Raw genomic sequence first — 19,348 nt, 5'->3', positions numbered from 1 at the left:
AGGAACTAGCGAGGTTGGAACGACAGAACCGTCAACAGCCGAGATCAACGAACACCAACATGGCTGATCATCCAGATGATCTCACTGCTGCGTTTGCACTCATGCAACAACAGATGCAGCAAATGCAGCAAACAATCCAAGCGCAGCAAGCTGCTGCCGAGCAAGCTGCTCTGAATGTTGCGAACCAGCAGAACCAACAGGAGGAAGTGGTCCAGATCGGCCAGAGAAACTTACTGCGTAATCTGCCTGCTACGCGATCTGCCATAACCCCTCCACCGTGCACTAGGCAAGACTTCGAGATCAAGCCAGCCTTGATAAGTCTAGTGCAAAGGAAGATCTTCAATGGGCTTCCTGCTGAGATACCGATGGACCACATCGAGCACTTTGAGAAGATGTGTGGTTTCACTAAAGCGAATGGAGTACCACCCGATTACATCAAGTGTACTCTGTTCCCTTTCTCTCTTGATGGGAAAGCTGCTCGCTGGCTTGATTCACTACCCACGGGATCACTCACCACTTGGGAACAAGTCCGAGAAGCCTTCTTAAGCCACTTCTACACGAAATCAAAGACGGCAGCTCTGAGACAGAAGATCGCGACCTTCAAACAGCTGGTGGACGAGCCGTTCTGTGATGCTTGGGAGCGATTCAATGTCTACCGCAGAGAGTGCCCACATCACGGTTTTGAGGAAGACTATCTGCTGGGAGTGTTCTACGATGGAGTAGGCTGGGAGTACAGGAACGCTTTGAACTCAGCCAGTAAGGGAGACTTCATGACTCAGTCTACTCAAGGTGCATTCGAGTTGATTGAGAACATGGCCTCAAGCTCAGCTGACAATAACCGCGAGACTGATCGCACTCAGAAGGTGAAGAGCATCGACAACAGCAAGATTGATGAGCTCTCTGCCAAGGTCGATCAGCTGATTAATAGTAACCAGAACCAGGTCTTCATCATGGAAGAATCCCCACAGGATAAAGCTACTGCGGAAGGCACATCAGAGGTGGATCAGTCGGCTGAGGATCAGCATGAAGTGAGTTATGTGAATGGGCAAGGATGGCAGTTCAAGAACTATCACCTGAACCCTAACGTGAGGAACAATCCCCACCTGTTCAATGCCCCTAAACCAGACGATAAAGCTCAAGGAAACCAGGGTCAGATTAGTGGATACTGTGAGGGATTAAACTCACCTCCTGATTTTAGGTCAGGTTTAAGGTTTAGGAAAGGTTAAGGAAAGATAACGCGGGCTGAATCCCGTAATAACTTGAAAGATGAATGAATGATTTTATTGATGATTTTGGGTAAAGAATATGTTTACAAAGATGTTTATAACGTTTACAAAGAAAGAATTAGATGATTGAGAGCTTGTGTGTGAAATGGGTTCCGATCCCTTTTTCTTGATTGATTTTCTCTTTAAATAGCCCTAGGCTCCGTCAGTTGCTACCAACAGGTTCCCGAGATCTCCTCCGTGATTTGAGGGATTTGTAACAGCTCCCCTTTGACCGGGTCCTGCGCCTATTTATTTGTCCACGAGCTACCTCTTTGACCGGGTCCTGCGCCTGTTTACTTGTCAACGAGCTGCCTCTTTTCCTTGACCTCTCTGATGAACATCTCCAGCTCACAGCCTCCAGATCTGACTTAGCTGTTCTTGAAGATTGAATTCATGATGGGCCTTTCGCGGCCCGTTATCATTTCTTATTGTCTATCACTAGCTAGGAGGTCATATTTGGGCCCAACAGTTGCCCCCAGCTTTCGAGATAAGATTTCTTATCTCGGAAGCTAGACCTAGCCGCCGAGCATCAATCTTTTTGTTGAGATCTCGAGCAACAGTTATCTTTATTTAAGATTTCCTTTGCTTAATCTGATGGCTACGATTGCGTATGAAAAGGAGCAAGTATCCGACTTCTCGGCCAGCAAGCTTCCCATTCTTCAATTCTCAGAGAGTTCAGGTACTTTCGAGATTGACATGTTTAATCTATCCTTTTCCGGAGAGTATGGTTCTAACTTAGGTTTGGTGGGCCCTGATTCAGCTCCAGTCGAGACGTCCCAGATGGGCGATGACAAGGAGGCAGATGAGGGAGATCCAGCCAAAGAAAGTGATCCAGTCGAGGGAGACAAGGATGTCGGGATGAGCTCCCGTGATAATGATGTCTAAGAGCTGCGGCTCTTTTTGAATTGTAATGTTGCTTTTCATGACTTTTGCCCAATGGGCTTTGTTTACGTTTCAGACTTATAGCCTGAGGAGGCTTTTAAACCTTAGGGTCTTCTGAACCCTCGTTAGCCTGGGAGGCTTTTAAACCCTTTTATTCAAATTTCGGTTTTGTTTTTCGTATTAAGTCATTTGACTTGGTTTGATCGTTTCTTGGATGAGATTGACTTTTGTCAAGTGGAAGTTTTGGTTAGGACATGTATCGTGATTATTATATATAATGTCCAATGACTTATCAGGTCTCGAAGATTTCGAGTACATTCGATTACGAGGATCTTTAGAAGGAGTTCCTGAAACATTGAGATTAGCTCCGGGTTTTTAGGAACCTGAGCTACTCTGAAGACCTTAGGAGGGGGTTCATGGGAACCTGAATTCGTGTGTGGGATTTTAAGACCCATTGAAGTTTGCTTAGGATTTTAAGACCTTTTGAGATTTGATAAGGATTTTAAAACCTTTTGAGATTTGATAAGGATTTTAAGACCTTTTGGGATTTGATAAGGATTTTAAGACCTTTAGTGGTTTCTAAGGATTTTTAAGACCTTAGATTTAGGTTTGTCGAAGTTTGGTTTCGCCTGAAGGATTTTAAGACCTTCGAGGTTACTAAGGATTTTAAGACCTTAGGTCCAGGTTCGTGGAGACCTGAGTTTGTTGGAAGGATTTTAAGACCTTCGAGATTACTGAGGATTTTAAGGCCTTAGGTTCAGGTTGACGGAGACCTGAATTTATTCGAAGGGTTTTAAGACCTTAGGTTCAGGTTCACGGAGACCTGAATTTATTCGAAGGGTTTTAAGACCTTAGGTTCAGGTTCACGGAGACCTGAATTTGTTTGAAGGGTTTTAAGACCTTAGGTTCAGGTTCATTGAGACCTGAATTTGTTCGAAGGATTTTAAGACCTTAGGTTCAGGTTCATTGAGACCTGAATTTGTTCGAAGGGTTTTAAGACCTTAGGTTCAGGTTCATTGAGACCTGAATTTGTTCGAAGGGTTTTAAGACCTTAGGTTCAGGTTCATTGAGACCTGAATTTGTTCGAAGGATTTTAAGACCTTAGGTTCAGGTTCATTGAGACCTGAATTTGTTCGAAGGATTTTAAGACCTTAGGTTCAGGTTCATTGAGACCTGAATTTGTTCGAAGGATTTTAGGACCTTAGGTTCAGGTTCGTAGAGACCTGAATTTGTTCAAAGGTCAAGTTATCGAAGATAATTGCTTTATTGATAATAGGATACATGGTATCACAATAATCATACAATCGCTGTTTGGGCTTTATGTTCTCAAACATATGCCCCCTTTCGTCATGGTGGAAAGAGTGTTAAAATGAGATTGGGGTTGCACTCATAACACAACAGCCTACGTACCCAGTCAAGGGGTCAAGCCTAACGTAATTCGAGGAATTTAAGTACCTAATGATAGTATTTCTTCAGATTTGTGGCATTTCACGATCTGATTTCAGGTACTCCGGTTCGCACCTTCAGGAGCTTATAGACGCCAGGTCGTACCACGTGGATAATCCGGTAGGGACCTTCCCAATTGGTTCCTAACTTCCCAGCATCTGGTTCCTTGGTTCCTTCGAAAAATTTCCTAAGTACTAGGTCACCTACAACGAATTGTTGGGGCCTGACTTTGGAATTGTAATGTCGGGCCACTGCTTGCTGATAGTTTTGAATCTGAAGCAAAACTTGGTCTTGTCGTTCCTCGATTAAATCGAAACTGTCTGATAAGAGCTGGTCGTTAGCTTCAGGATCAGACGTACAGAGCTCTCGACGGAGGCTCCCAGTGGAGGTTTCCGCCGGAACGACAGCTTCCATTTCGTAGGCTAAAGAGAAAAGGGTTTCCTCTGTAGTCTTTCTCGGGGTGGTTCGTCATGCCCAAAGTACTTCAGGTATCTTTTCAGACCAGATTTTCTTGCTGGTTACGAGGCATTTCTTGAGGTTTGCTAATATTGAATTATTAGCAGCCTCCGCCTGACCGTTACCTTGAGGTCGTCGAGGTGTTGAGAAGGTAAGGCGGATATTCCACTTGTCGCAAAATGCTTTGAAGTCGCGAGAAATGAACTGTCCTCCATTATCGGTTACGATCTCATACGGGACGCCGTGGCGGCAGACAATGTCTTTCCACACAAATCTTCGACTTCGAATCTAGTTATCTATTGGAAAGCTTCAGCTTCTATCCACTTCGTGAAGTAGTCTGTCAAGACCAAGAGGGAGCGTAGCTTCTGCCTTCCTCTTCCCGACGTTATGAGTGGTTCTATGATGTCCATGGACCACCTCATGAACGGGTACTGAGCGGATATTGAGGATAATTTTTCCGCAGGCTGATGTATAATCGGTGCATGCCTTTGGCATTTATCACATGAAGAGGAGTAAACCTCGCAGTCACCGATAATGGTGGGCCAGAAATAGCCATGTCTTTTGATTCGGATAGCTAGAGCTCTGCCCCAGAGTGGTTTCCTCAGGAGCATGCGTGCATTTCTTTCATAAGATTGATAGCATCGAGGCCATGTATGCATTTTAGGTAAGGTCCGGAAATGCTTCGTTTATGGAGGGCTGACTCGATTATGCAGTATCTTGCGCTTAATGCTTTGAGTTTTCGGGCCTCCCACTTATTGAGGGGGAGTCTTACCCTACAAGATGTACTGCATGATCGGTATTCTCCAATCCTCTCTCCCAATGATTTTGTCATGAAGAGATGAGGGCGGGTCTTGTTCAGGTCCCTGAGTGTCGTGACCTGATGTGTCTTGTTCAGGTCCCTGAGTGTCGTGACCTGATGTCTTATTGCCCCCGGAGATATTGGTCAGATTAGGCTCGAAGGAGTCTGAATTCTGAGGAATATCTCTAGTTCTGGTGTTGTTCTCCGGAGTCTGGGTCGTTTCTTCGGATACGCTTTCAAAAGCAGAACGACTCCTGGTCCTGGCTGCGTGGACAGGTGAATCCGAGGTCTGGATCTTGCCCCCGGAGGTATGCTTTTTAAAGCTACGAATTCTGGTTTTTGGGAACCAGTACGTTGTAAGAACTTGGGTTGCTACCGTCTGGGGGTAGCTACCTTCCGTTTGCTCTTTCGGCTTGCTTTCGATCTCAGCTTTGGTAGCTATGTCGATACTTGGTTTTTCGATTCCCTTTACGGGTATGATCCGTTTTACGAGGGGGTCTGATGTTGACGCTAAAGCAGCCAGCGCGTCTGCTGAGGAGTTCTCTCCTCATGGGATCCTCGTTAGTTCAAATCTGTTGAACTGCTTAGTGAGGTTCCGGACAACTTCTAGGTATGCCCTTATTCTTTCGTCCCTTGTTTCATACTCGCCGTGGAACTGGCTAGCTACTAGCTGTGAATCCCTATAAGCGTTCAGCTCTCGAATTCCGAGGCTTAGGGCGAGTTTTAATCCTGCAATTAATGCTTCGTATTCAGCCTCGTTATTAGAAGCGCTGAATCCGAGCCTGTAGGATTGTTGGATGGTTTCTCCAGCTGAGGAGGTCAGCCTTAGACCGATGTTGGAACCTTGTCTTGGCGAGGCTCGTCAATGTACAGACTCCACTTCGGAGCTTCCGTTTCCAAGTCTAGTTGTTCGGAAGCTAGCTCGATTATGAAATCGGCAAGGACTTGAGCTTTTGCTGCTGCTCGAGGTCTATACTCGATATCGTATTCACTGAGCTCTATTGCCCATTTAGCAAATCGTCATGATTGGCTAGGACTGTGCAAAATTGTTCGCAATGGTTGTGAAGTCATTACGACGATTGAGTGTGATTGGAAATAAGGTCGCAATTTTCTGGCAGCTGTTACGACATCTAGAGCTAGTTTTTCCATAGTAGGGTATCTAGTTTCGGCGTCTATCAGACTCTTGCTGGTATAATAGACAGGTCTTTGCTCGTTTTGCTCTTCTCGTACCAGCACACCACTAACTGCAGCGGTTGATACGGCGAGGTAAAGATATAGCGGTTCTCCCATACTGGTTTAGCCAGGATCGGAGGTTCGGAGAAGTAAGCTTTCAATTGTTTGAAGGCTTCCTCGCACTTTTCGTCCCATAAGAATTTCTTATTATTTTTTAGAAGTTTGTAGAATGGGAGGCACTTATCGGTGGACTTGGATATGAATCGATTTAATGCTGCGATTCGTCCAGTCAATCTCTGTACCTCTCTGGTTGTCTTAGGTGACAGCATTTCTAGAAAGGTAGCTATCTGTTTTGGGTTGGCTTCGATGCCTCTTTCGGTTACGAGGTAGCCGAGAAACTCGCTTGAAGGTACCCCGAAGGTGCACTTAGCAGGGTTGAGCTTCATATCGTATTTGTTGAGGATATCGAAGCATTCCCTTAGGTGGGAAATGTGGTTTTCCAATTGAGGATTTGACTAGCATATCATCAATATAGATCTCCATGGTTTTCCCGAGCTGGCCAGCGAACATTTTATTCACTAGCCTTTGATAGGTAGCTCCTGCAATTTTTAAACCGAATGGCATGACCTTATAGCAATAGGTCCCTCGTTCAGTTATGAATGCGGTTTTCTCTTGATCGTCGGGATCCATCATGATTTGATTGTACCCTGAAAAGGCATCCATGAAGGACATGAGCTGGTGGCCAGCAGTGGCCTCGACCAAACGATCGATGTGAGGTAACGGGAAGCTGTCTTTGGGACAAGCTTTATTTAGGTCGGTGAAATCTACGCAGATTCTCCATTTCCCGTTCTTCTTTTTTACAACTACTGGATTAGCTAGCCAGTCTGGGTAATGTACCTGACGAATGGACCCAGCTTTCGTAAATCGGTCAACCTCGTCGTTGACAGCTTGAGCCTTTTCTAGGCCTAGCTTGCGACGCTTTTGTTTGATCGGTTTGAAAGTGGGGTCTACATTAAGCTTGTGAGTAGTGACATCAGCGTTTATACCCTTCATGTCACTGGTGATCCATGCAAAGGTTCCGAGGTTACTTTTTAGAAAGTCGATGAGCTCCTTCTTAGTCTCGAGAGGTAGCTCGGATCCGATACTCACTTGCTTTTCAGGATTTGAGTCATCGATACTAACTTGCTCGATGAGGTTCTTAGGGGGACCTCAAATATTCTGTTGTATCTCACGACCCTCCTGGATCTGTAATTGCTATTGGGGTGATTCTTTGAGAATTTCGAATCCTCCCAGGTAACAGATCCCGGAGATCTTTTGGTTACTATGCACGGTACATATCCCTTCAGGTGTCGGGAATTTCACACATTGGTGATAAGTTGAAGCTACTGATTTCATTTTATGGATCCAAGGTCTTCCTAGGATCGCGTGAAACGGGGAAGGTCTGTCGATGACTATGAAATTCATCATTTTCATGATTCCGCCAGCTATAATTGGGAGCTTAATAGTTCCCAATGAGGTAGTTGTTTCTCCGGAAAAGCCTACGAGATTAGCTTTTTGGCCAATAATTTTGTAGTCGTCTATTTCCATCCCTTTTAGGGTGTTGTAGAAAATAAGGTCAACAAAGCTTCCTGTGTCTATCATGAGTTTAGGGACCTCATACTGCGATGTTCAGGGTGACGATCAGCGCGTCATCGTGAGGTCTGTCAAGGTTTGAGGTCTCGCTTTCCCAGTAAGAAATCTTAGTATTGGACTCGGGGTTAGGAGGCTTAGGTCCAGTGTTAGACACAGCCTTCCGTACGTGATTCTTAATAGAGTTGACGGAGTCTTGACATATATCTGATCCTCCAAGGATACAGTTCACCCTCGAGTCGTGGCTCGATTGAGGGGACGGTTTGCTCAAGAGAGCTTCGACTTGTAAACTTTTTCCTTGGGGGAATTTTCCAAGAATCATATCGACTCTTTTCTTGGGAGCTGGAGGTGGCGAATCGGTCTCCTTCTCAGGTGACCTATCGCGCTTTGAAAAGGTGTCTCTGGGACCTCTTTTCTGATAAGGTGGTGGCTTTTTAAGGTCCACTCCCTTTATTTCTCCGGATGCGAATTTAGCTGCCAGTTGTCGTTGGAGGTCCCAACATTCCTCAGTTGAGTGCCCTTTCCGATCGTGATAAGAGCAGTGTTTGTTCTCATCATATCCTTTTGACCAGGAGGTTTTGTTTGCTGCGGCGATAGGTTTTTCTTCCTTATCTTCCTCGATTGCATAGGAATGTTCTCCCTGGGTCTGTTTGTTTCGAGAGTTCCCCTTTTTATGAGGTCCTTTTGCTTCTGAGGCTTCACCTTTCGGGTGATTCTGGGGTTTCTTGTGGAGTTTATCCAGTGCAGCTGTTTCCTCTTCCAAGGTGACGTATCTAGACGCTTTATGAAGAGCATCGTCGATAGTTGGGGGAGGATTGAGCGTTAGCTCCGACCAAAGTTCCGATTTATTACCAGAGACCTCTTCTGAGAGCCTCGATGGCGACCTGGTCGTTGGGGTTTGAGAGCTTAGTTCCCACTGCTCTGAATTTTTCGATGTAGGCTCGTGGTGAGTCTCCCACTCCCTGTCTGATTTTCCAGAGGTCAGCCTCGGATGCTTGCTTTAGGATATGAGTCGAGTATTGCTTCATGAAAGCGTTGCTTAACTGGTCGAAGCTATCTATTGAATTTGGTTCGAGACCACAGAGAACCATTCGAGGGCTGTTCCGACTAGATTTTCGGCGAATGTCCTGCAGTAACCTGCTTTGCATTCTTCTTTCATAAAGTGAGCTTTCACGATAGCTAGCCGGAAGGCTCTTAGGTAAGCCTTTGGTTCTGAGGTCCCGTCGTATTCGGGGATCCTAATTTTTCGTGTGTCTCTTATGTAAGAGTTGGCAATTATGTCAGTGAATGGAGTTCAACAGGTCTCCTCGATCAAGCTCTCGATCTCGGGAGCTGAGCTTGTTGCCTTGTGGACTTGAGCACCCAGCTTTTGGAGAGCTGCGTGAGTCCGCTCCATATATCTACGAATAGCCTCAGGTCCCTCTAGAGGAAGGACAGTCGGGTCATCGTTAGGTACCTGACGAACATGTACCTGGCGAACAGGTCCCTGATGGAATCGTGTTCGATCATTTTTCCAAGTGCTCGGTGGGCTGATTTGCTCACTGGCTATTGGGTTATTTTGACGAGTTAGGTTAGTGGGGCGAGCTGTAGGATCAGCATCCGTCCTTTGATGTTCGCCCGGATTCGTGTTTAGGTTTCTGGCCCGAAACACCGGAGCTGACGTTCTGCCCCCGGACGGGTCGGATACTCCTTCTCCTGACCTAAGAATAGGTGGTGGAGGAGGTAAGCGAGCGCTCTGACCAGTAACCTGATCGGGAATAGAGCTAGTCGATGCTATGTTACTTCCCATAGCACTGGTGAGGGGTGGACTGAACACGGGAGATGTCCTAGCATGAGGCGTTTGGAAAGCTGGTCCCTGTTCTCCTGATCCAGTGTTATCAAGGGAAAAGTCGAGACATCCTCGAGGGAACGAGGGGTCAGTTATTCAATCTCGGAAGGTCATTCCCAAGCCCTGACGTTGCGGTGGTTGGGTTGTTGCGGTTAGAGATTTAGTGACCTCTTCGAATCGTTGCTGCCGAGCGGCTAGCTGTTGCATTGTACGCTCACCTTCTTGAGCTTTTTCTACCAGCTGCATCATCATGCGACGGATCTCAGAGAGCTGAGCCTCCGTCTGGTTCGAAGAAGGTTGGTGCTGAGGGGTAACGAGGGCTGGGAGCCCTGGATCGATCCCATTGGAGGTTCTCGTGTTGGCTGCTCCAGCACTGTTCATCGAGATACTGTTCATCGAGATACTGTTCATCGAGATACTGTTAATCGAGATACTGTTCATCGAGATACTGTTCTTCCAGTACTGTTCATCCGAGTACTGTTCATCGGGATACTGTTTATCGGGATACTGTTCATCGGGATACTGTTCATCGAGATACTGTTCACCGAGATACTGTTCACCGAGATACTGTTCACCGAGATACTGTTCATCCAGTACTGTTCATCCGAGTACTGTTCATCGGGATACTGTTCATCGGTTAGATGAATTTGTTGTCTGATCGACTGGATTCATCCTTAAGTTGGAGTAAGGGATTCCATTGTTTCTTCCCCACAGACGGCGCCAATTGTGAGGGATTAAAATCACCTCCTGATTTTAGGTCAGGTTTAAGGTTTAGGAAAGGTTAAGGAAAGATAACGCGGGCTGAATCCCGTAATAACTTGAAAGATGAATGAATGATTTTATTAATGATTTTAGGTAAAGAATATGTTTACAAAGATGTTTATAACGTTTACAAAGAAAGAATTAGATGATTGAGAGCTTGTGTGTGAAATGGGTTCCGATCTCTTTTTCTTAATTGATTTTCTCTTTAAATAGCCCTAGGCTCCGTCAGTTTCTACCAACAGGTTCCCGAGATCTCTTCCGTGATTTGAGGGATTTGTAACAGCTCCCCTTTGACCGGGTCATGCGCCTATTTATTTGTCCACGAGCTACCTCTTTGACCGGGTCCTGCGCCTGTTTACTTGTCAACGAGCTGCCTCTTTTCCTTGACCTCTCTGATGAACATCTCCAGCTCACAGCCTCCAGATCTGACTTAGCTGTTCTTGAAGATTGAATTCATGATGGGCCTTTCGCGGCCCGTTATCATTTCTTATTGTCTATCACTAGCTAGGGGGTCATATTTGGGCCCAACAGATACCAAAGGCCTTATGGCAATCAGGGAAGAACCTTTGTCCTTAACCCAGCTCAGAATGCCCAATTCCACAGCCAGAAACAGCCGGTTAATCAGCAAGCTGCACAACCGACTCAGACTGCTCCGCATGATGACATGAAGAGCCTCGCCAATATGATGAGCCAGCTGCTCCAAGGACAGCAGATCCAAGGGAAGGCACTGAACCAGGTCACAAACGACATCAACACCAGGATGAATCATATGTTCAATGACCTGAGTGTGAAGTGTGAAAATGTCTCAAGCCATATGAGACAGATGGATATTCAGATTGCTCAAACTGCCGAGAACGTGAAGAGACAGCAAGGAACTCTCCCTGAAAAAACAGACAAGAACCCCAAGGAGTGCAATGCAGTAGGTTTGAGGAGTGAAAAGCAACTACCTGATCTAGACCCCAGGAGATTCACGCCGGCTGAGAAAGGGAAGCAGAAGGAGTCAGATCAGCCACCTAAGGCTGTACCCACAAATGAGGAAGATGCAGAACAACCTGCTGAGACTGTTCCGACTGAAGCAGAGCGACCCGCTGGGGTTGTTCCACCGACTGCAGCACCTTCTCCTGCTCGTCAGTATGTGCCGAAAGTGCCCTACCCTGTTCAAGCTAAGGCTACACGCAAGGATAAGGAAGAGATGAAGTGCAGGAAGATGCTGGAAGACCTAACTGTCAAACTCCCTCTGATGAGTGCGATCCAGATGATACCATCCATGCGTAGCTTTGTCAAGGGACTGATCTCTGGGAAGATATCTGATGACAGCGAGTTCATGATTGTCTCTAAGGAGTGCAGCGCGGTGCTCCAGAACAGAAGGATCAAGAAGTTGGGTGATCCGGGCAAATTTGTCCTCTCGGTTCAGATAGGGAGAACACTTTTCTCATGCTCACTGGTCGATCTAGGGTCGAGCATAAACCTTATGCCTTATACAGTGGCTAAGCGCCTTGGATACACGGACTTCAAGCCTACCAGGATGTCACTAGTATTTGCTGATCGATCTGTGAAGTCTCCAGTTGGAATCCTCGAAGATCTTCAAGTTCTGGTTGGAAACACAATTGTTCCTGCCGATTTCGTTGTTCTGGAAGTCGAGGAAGACTCCAATGATCCCCTGATACTAGGCAGACCATTCCTCTGCACTGTTGGAGCTATCATTGATGTCCGACAAGGGAAGATTGATCTCCACCTTGGAGATATTGTGATGAAGTTTGAGATGGATCAGATGCTCAAGAAACCGATGCTGGATGGACAAACTTTCACCGTCCAAGAAGATGGTGATCCGCTAGAGCCGCATGAAGGAATGATCGAGGAGATTCTCACCGAGGATCCACTTGAACTCGCCTTAGTTAGAGCTGAAGCCGAGCAGAGCTTAGAGAGTGTTGATGCTGATGCCTATGCCAAATTCCTGGATTCAGCCAGGAGTATTGAGAGAATGGTGGCGAAACTAAGTCTGGGGGAGAACAGTGAGTCCAGCACAGCGACTGGAACAACCGCGCCTCAGAACCCGTCTGTTCCGGCAGCTCAGACCGATGACTCATGGAGCGAGCTGAAAGCTCCAAAGGTAGAGCTCAAATCCCTTCCCAAGGGACTCAGGTATGCATTTCTTGGACCCAACTCCACTTATCCTGTCATTGTGAATGCTGACCTGAACAATGCAGAGACTGCTCTGCTTTTGTGTGAGCTGAGAAAATATCGTAAGGCTTTGGGTTATTCTCTAGCTGACATACCTGGTATTTCACCTGATCTGTGCATGCATAGAATACACCTGGAAGATGAATCGATGACTTCTGTAGAACATCAGAGGAGGTTAAACCCAAATCTAAAAGATGTTGTAAAGAAAGAGATAATGAAACTTCTAGAAGCAGGTGTGATCTATGCGATCTCTAATAGTAAGTGGGTTAGTCCTGTGCATGTAGTACCTAAGAAAGGTGGGATCACTGTGATAACCAATGAAAGAATGAATTGATCCCCACTAGAACAGTTACTGGTCATCGCATGTGCATTGATTTTCGTAAGTTGAATGCTGCGACTCGTAAGGATCACTTCCCACTTCCTTTTATTGATCAAATGCTTGAGAGATTGGCTAACCACCCTTACTATTGCTTTTTAGATGGTTATTCAGGTTTCTTTCAGATTCCCATCCACCCAGATGATCAGGAGAAGACGACGTTCACATGCCCTTATGGAACATATGCATACAGGAGGATGCCCTTCGGCTTGTGCAATACTCCAGCGACCTTCCAGCGATGCATGATGTCGAGTTTTACTGATCTGATCGAAGACATAATGGAGGTTTTCATGGACGATTTCAGCGTCTATGGAAGCTCCTTTCATGTATGTTTGTCAAATCTGTGCAGGGTACTGAAGCGATGCGAGGAGAAGCATCTGGTGCTGAACTGGGAGAAATGCCACTTCATGGTCAGAGACGGGATTGTTCTGGGACACAAGATATCAGAGAAAGGCATTGAGGTGGACAAGGCCAAGATCGAGGTCATGATGAGTCTGCAACCACCAACTTCAGCGAAGGGAATCAGGAGTTTCTTGAGGCATGCTGGTTTCTATAGGAGGTTCATCCAGGACTTCTCTAAGATCGCGAGACCGCTCACTCGGTTACTCTGCAAGGAAGCTCAGTTTGCCTTTGACAGTGACTGCTTAGCCGCATTCCACACGATCAAGGGAGCCCTAGTCAGTGCACCAGTTGTCCAACCTCCAGACTGGGATCTCCCTTTTGAGATAATGACAGATGCAAGTGATTTTGCAGTGGGAGCAGTCCTTGGAAACCGTAAAGACAAAAAGCTTCACGTGATCTACTATGCAAGCAGAACCTTAGATGAAGCTCAGTGCCGATACGCAACCACAGAGAAGGAGCTCCTTGCCATCGTGTTCGCTTTTGAGAAGTTCAGATCCTATCTGGTTGGATCAAAGGTGATTGTGCACACAGACCACACGGCTCTCAAGTACCTACTCACGAAGAAGGATGCTAAACCGCGGCTCTTAAGATGGATTCTCTTGCTCCAAGAGTTTGATCTAGAGATAAGAGACAAGAAGGGGGTTGATAATGGAGTAGCAGATCATCTCTCCAGGATGAAAGTGTCAGATGAGACAATTCTTGATATGGAACAACCGATGGAGTACGTCAATGCGATTGATCTGCGCAACATGGAGCAGTCGTCACCTGCCATCAAGGACTGTTCCCGCGTAGAAGGAGCATTCGTTGCAGTGATCCAGAAGGAGTACCCGAACCTGCCATGGTTTGCTGAGATTGCCAACTTCTTGGCAACTGAGAAAGAGCCTTTGAGGTTCACTGGGAATGAGAAGAGGAAATTTCTAAGGGAGGCAAGGCACTACTTCTGGGATGAGCCGTATCTCTATCGGCAAGGCAAGGATGGGATCTTCAGGAGATGTGTTCCAGAGGCTGATATTCCAGGGATCCTTCACCACTGCCATGGTTCCTCATATGCTGGTCACTTTGCCACCTTCAAGACTGTTTCCAAGATCCTCCAAGCCGGTTTCTGGTGGCCCACTATGTTCAGAGATGCTCACGCCTTCATATCTCGATGCAATTCATGCCAAAGGATGGGGAGTATAAGTAAGAGAAACAAGATGCCTCAGAACTACATCTTGGAAGTTGAAGTGTTCGATTGCTGGGGGATCGATTTCATGGGACCTTTCCCAGTCTCTCACAAGAATGAGTACATCCTAGTTGCTGTGGACTATGTCTCCAAGTGGGTAGAAGCGATTGCTAGTCCAACTAATGATGCGCGAGTTGTAACCAAGATGTTCACCTCCATCATCTTTCCAAGATTTGGAGTGCCTAGAGTGGTTATAAGCGATGGTGGAACTCACTTTATCAACAAGTTGTTCCAAGGATTGCTGAGCAAGAATGGTGTGAAACACAAGGTTGCAACCGCCCTTCATCCTCAAACAAGTGGTCAAGTGGAAGTTTCCAACAGAGATCAAGAACATCCTCCAAAAGACTGTCAACACCACCCGCAAGGATTGGTCCCTTAAGCTTGACGATGCTCTCTGGGCGTACAGAACAGCCTACAAGACCCCTTTAGGGACCACTCCCTATCATCTGGTCTACGGCAAGGCGTGCCACCTACCTGTTGAGCTAGAGTACAAGGCGGCTTGGGCTGTCAAACTACTCAACTTCGACATCAAACCTGCCAAGGAGAGGCGAACCATTCAGATCCACGAGTTGGAGGAGATCAGGCATCTGGCCTATGAGAGTTCTAAGATCTACAAGGAAAAGACCAAGGCATTCCACGACAAGCGGATCATCAGCAGAAGCTTTGCTCCGAATGATCAGGTCTTACTCTTCAATTCACGGGTTAAGCTGTTCCCTGGAAAGCTTAAATCTAGATGGTCTGGACCTTTCACCGTTAAGGAGGTTCGCCCTTATGGAGCTGTTGTGTTGCTGGAGACAAGAGGAGGAGAATTTGTTGTCAATGGTCAGCGTCTCAAGCCATATCTTGCTGACACAACAATCGCTGAAGGTGTAGAGATACCCTTAAGCGATCCCCCTCAAGCCTAATCGGCTCATTGAAGTCAAGCTAGTGACAGAAAACAAGCGCTTGGTGGGAGGCAACCCACTGGTGAGTGTAAATATTGTTTTCTTTTTGTCTTTAACTTTTTAGGAACTAACTTGCAGGTTGAAAAATCAAGAAAATTCGAGATCACTCCAGGAGAGCACTCCAGCGGTTGTTCCGCCGATTGTTCCCAGGTAAGTTCTCGAACAAAAAAAAAATATATAAAAAAAGGGGAAGGGGAAGCGGGTTCGATTGGCTTTTAAAAGCCCAAACATTCCACTCCCCCACTATCTCTCTCTCTCTCGCCGCAAATCAACCCACCCCTCTCAAGAACCCTAAATCGCAAACTCTCCCCCTTTTGATTCAATCTTCACGATTTTTGGTTCTCCACTCAAGGTAATCGGACGAGAACTCTCCCCCTTTTTGCGCATGCAAATCGCGATTTGGGAGTGATTTCTTGAGTTCTCTCTTTCCCTTATGCCTTGCGATTTCATCCTAGGTTGTAGCTCTCACTAGTATACTTGCTACTAGGATTGAACTCATGACTGAATTTAAATGGAAGAGGAACCGATTTGTTGCTTGTGATTCTTCGCCTTTGCGATTTCTACTATTGAGATAGAGGCTTGTGTAGGTTGTCTAGTAATCGATGGACTTGGATAGAACAAGAAGATTGGATTGTTCCATCGTTTCTAGAACAACCGACGAACTGTGCTGATGTTGGGTTTTGCTGTTGTTTTGCAGATGCCTCCAAAGATGAGAAACGCTAAAACCGCCAAGAGCACAGATTCTCCAGCCATGAGAGCCCCACCTGGTTACCCATGGCCGAACAAGATTGAGGGCGAACCCATCGACCTCAATGATTCGATGCTCCTTGACTACAATGTTGAGGGATGGGACAAGGAGTCAGCTGGGCGATATAACCGGCTCCTTCAAGCGGAGATCTTGCCCACGCGGTTCGCTCACCAGGAGACTCTAGGCGATCTCGGCCTTGACACTGAGGTGTTCGATACGATGCAAGCTATGGGAATCATGCCTATCTGTTTCCAAGCCCAGGTTCTGTACCCGGATTTGGTTAGGCAAGTGCTCGCGACGTGCCAGATCACTTATCTAAACCCCAATGAGCCTACGTACGAGAACTGCTTCTTCTCCTTCATGGCCGATGGCAAGTTCTGCTCCATCTCCCTGCACGATCTGAACGAGCTACTCGAGATCGCGGACACGCCAAAGGGAGTTTCTGTAGAAAAGAAGTTCAAGCCGGCAGACACCTTTTGGGACCTCATTGCATCCGGCAAGTTCACCTCTCGCAAGGCCTACCAGTCGCAAATCCGGAACCCTGCTATCCGGATCATTGCCAAGATAGTGTCCAACGTCCTGTTCGCTAAGGAGTACACCTCCAAGATCACCAATGGAGAGCTCCAGGTTCTCTACACGGGTCTTGAGGATGAGATGCGCAGAGAGAAGATCACTCCGTTCCAGGAAGTCAAGACCAACACAGGGTTCCATCTCATCTCCATGTTCGCTGAGCGCAAGGACACCTTGATTCGGACTGATGACAAGAAGGATCGTTCCGGTAGTCTGCTCACTCCCTTGTTCCAGCGCTTCAACATCAACCTCAGCTCCTACACGGTTGTCTCTGAGATGGAGTACATTGATACTCCTTACCTGATCGCATGCCACATCCTGCGCGACGAGACCACCTACAAGTTCCAGGATAAAGAAGGGAACCCTCTGTACTGCAAGCTCCCTATGCCTGGGTTCACAGACTTCTTATCCTTGGAGAACATTTTGTTCTCACTCGATGAAGAGCACCTCTGCGATGATCCGAAGGCGCCGGTTCAGCACGATGATGAAGACATGGATGATGTGGAGCATGTGACTCCATCGGCTGATGGTGAGTATGACTTGGAGGACTTCACCGATGTGACTGATGATCACGCCTACAGACGCTGGATGGTTGATTCCCAGAAGAAGAACAACAGCCTCATGAAGAGGATACTCAGGGCGATCACAGGCGGCTGCATTGGAGCACAGGAGGAGCGTACGCCACAGAGAACAAGGCGCCCAGGCAAGGAACACGCGGGAACATCGACTGGAGCAGAGAGACTGCCGAGGAACAGGAGGACAGCTGGTCACTTCGGTAGCGGCGATTCAGACTGAGTCCGAGAGGACTATTTCTATCCCTTGTCTTATCCATCAGAACTATTTATTTTTTATGTTATTTGCTTCTGTTTGGTGTGTTTCTGTTTCCTCTGATTTATTTTCACAACCAGGGATGGTGTGAACTAAGTCTGGGGGAGCGATTGTACTATATTCTTGCGTGCTTCTTGAGTCAGTCCTTGTGTCATTTTTATGTTTTTATCGAGTCAGTCTTTAGGATCGAGTCAGTCAAAACTATTGTGGGAATCAGGACCTTATTTTGTGATGCTCTTTAACCACCTCGTGCTTTAACCTTCTTATTCAGTGACCTTAGCAGTGATGAAAGACCCACACATGGACCTGGAACACCCTGACTTATCTCATTTGACACTCCAGAAGTTCTATACCGATCAGGTTACACTGGGCAGACTTAACTCCACTTCATCTGAACCTAATCTGGACTTTAATTCTTCTTGTCATGGGCACTAGATCAGGGTAGAATGAGAACTACACTCAGGACTTCTTATCCGATTTTTATCCCTCTTGCTGTTCCTGAGTGGCTAGCTCATCTTTAGCTAGTTCCCACCTTGAACCCTGACCTTTTATTCCACCCTCATGCATTTGCTTTTCTAGTACTTTATGTGCAGATATGTGCAAAAAGGTCGGAGAGGAAAGGATCGACGCAGTTCTTACTCATCAATGCTCACACAGTGGAAGCAGGCAGAACAACCGGAGTGCTTGTTCCGGCACGAAGAGAACAACCAAGATACCTGCTCCGATACCATAGAGAACAACGAAGAAGTAAGTGGCTAGAACATACCAGAATGAATCACCAGTGGCATCATGTACATCACTTGTTACCTCCTTGCTCGTCACCCCAGCATTTTGTATTTCAGTATATATTAAAAAAAAAAAAATAAAAATTTCAGTTTTTGCTTTGATTTACTGGTGACGAGAAGGGGAAGAATCTATGATGCATGCCACTGGGGAAGTTGAGAAAGTAATGGTGGTTTCAGTGAAGTGTTCTGAAGGGGGAGTTGAATCACGCAGAGCAGTCCTATGATCGATCTATCGGAGAGCAGTCCGATCAGCAGAGATGAGTAAGGACTGTGGACCTCAATGGAGCCGTCCTCTCACGACCATTTTGTGCGATATCATGCACCTGCTCTTGGTAAACCCTAAACACTCTTGAACTCCACCATAAAAGTTAGCCTGTTCTATACCTAGCCCGTTCTCTCTGAGTAGAGCCTGTGACAAGAAGCTCACGCTGATCTTAATTGAACATAAGGAGTTTTGTCTCGAAACTGTTGCCTTTTCAGGTTGAGATGTAGAGTAAGGAGCCGATCTTCGAACAGCGTTAAGGGGGTTCTCAGTAAGTGTGTGTGGTCCTAATCTACAGCTTGTATGGTTCAGAGATTTGTGGTAAGAGTATGGTTGCTGAGAATAAGCGAGTTCCCACGCTTTCAACCCTTTCTCCCTGTACTTGGTACTTGCCTTGTCCGAGGACAAACAAGGATCTAAGTCTGGGGGAATTGATATATGGTGTTTTTCACATCATTGTATATATGTTGTCATTTGTTTCAAGTCACTAATTCGTGTCAGTCTAGTCCTTTTTGACCTTTTACAGGTCTGGAGTTAGTAGAAGAAAGAAGAGAAGGTGCCTGATGAAAAGAAGTCCTTTTGGAGCATTCCTGCGGAAAACACTCAAGAGAACAGTCCCGAGACTGTTCTCTCTCAAGCGGAACAAGCAGACGGAATGATCCGGAGATTGTTCCAGACGAATATGGAAACTCCTATTTCGGGAATTAAAGCCCTGTTGCCCTAATCTCTTTTCTTCTAATTGGCGCCTCCATATAAAAACGCCATCTATCTATTTTCTATTTTCTTACGC

At 46.4% G+C, this 19,348-nt stretch overlaps 1 non-coding gene across 1 annotated transcript; it reads right to left on the bottom strand.

Moving 5' to 3' along the window:
* Window positions 1-575: 575 nt before the first annotated feature.
* Window positions 576-682, bottom strand: LOC130501103 (small nucleolar RNA R71). The gene has a single exon (XR_008939507.1). It is a non-coding gene; the product is annotated as a small nucleolar RNA R71 (small nucleolar RNA).
* Between the last annotated feature and the right edge of the window lie 18,666 nt (window positions 683-19,348).

The sequence above is a fragment of the Raphanus sativus genome, unplaced genomic scaffold (genome assembly GCF_000801105.2).
Source record: "Raphanus sativus cultivar WK10039 unplaced genomic scaffold, ASM80110v3 Scaffold0098, whole genome shotgun sequence".
Taxonomy (NCBI): Eukaryota; Viridiplantae; Streptophyta; class Magnoliopsida; order Brassicales; family Brassicaceae; genus Raphanus; species Raphanus sativus.
The sequence above is the reverse complement of the archived record's forward strand: the minus strand, read 5'-3'. Positions and strand labels throughout refer to the sequence as shown.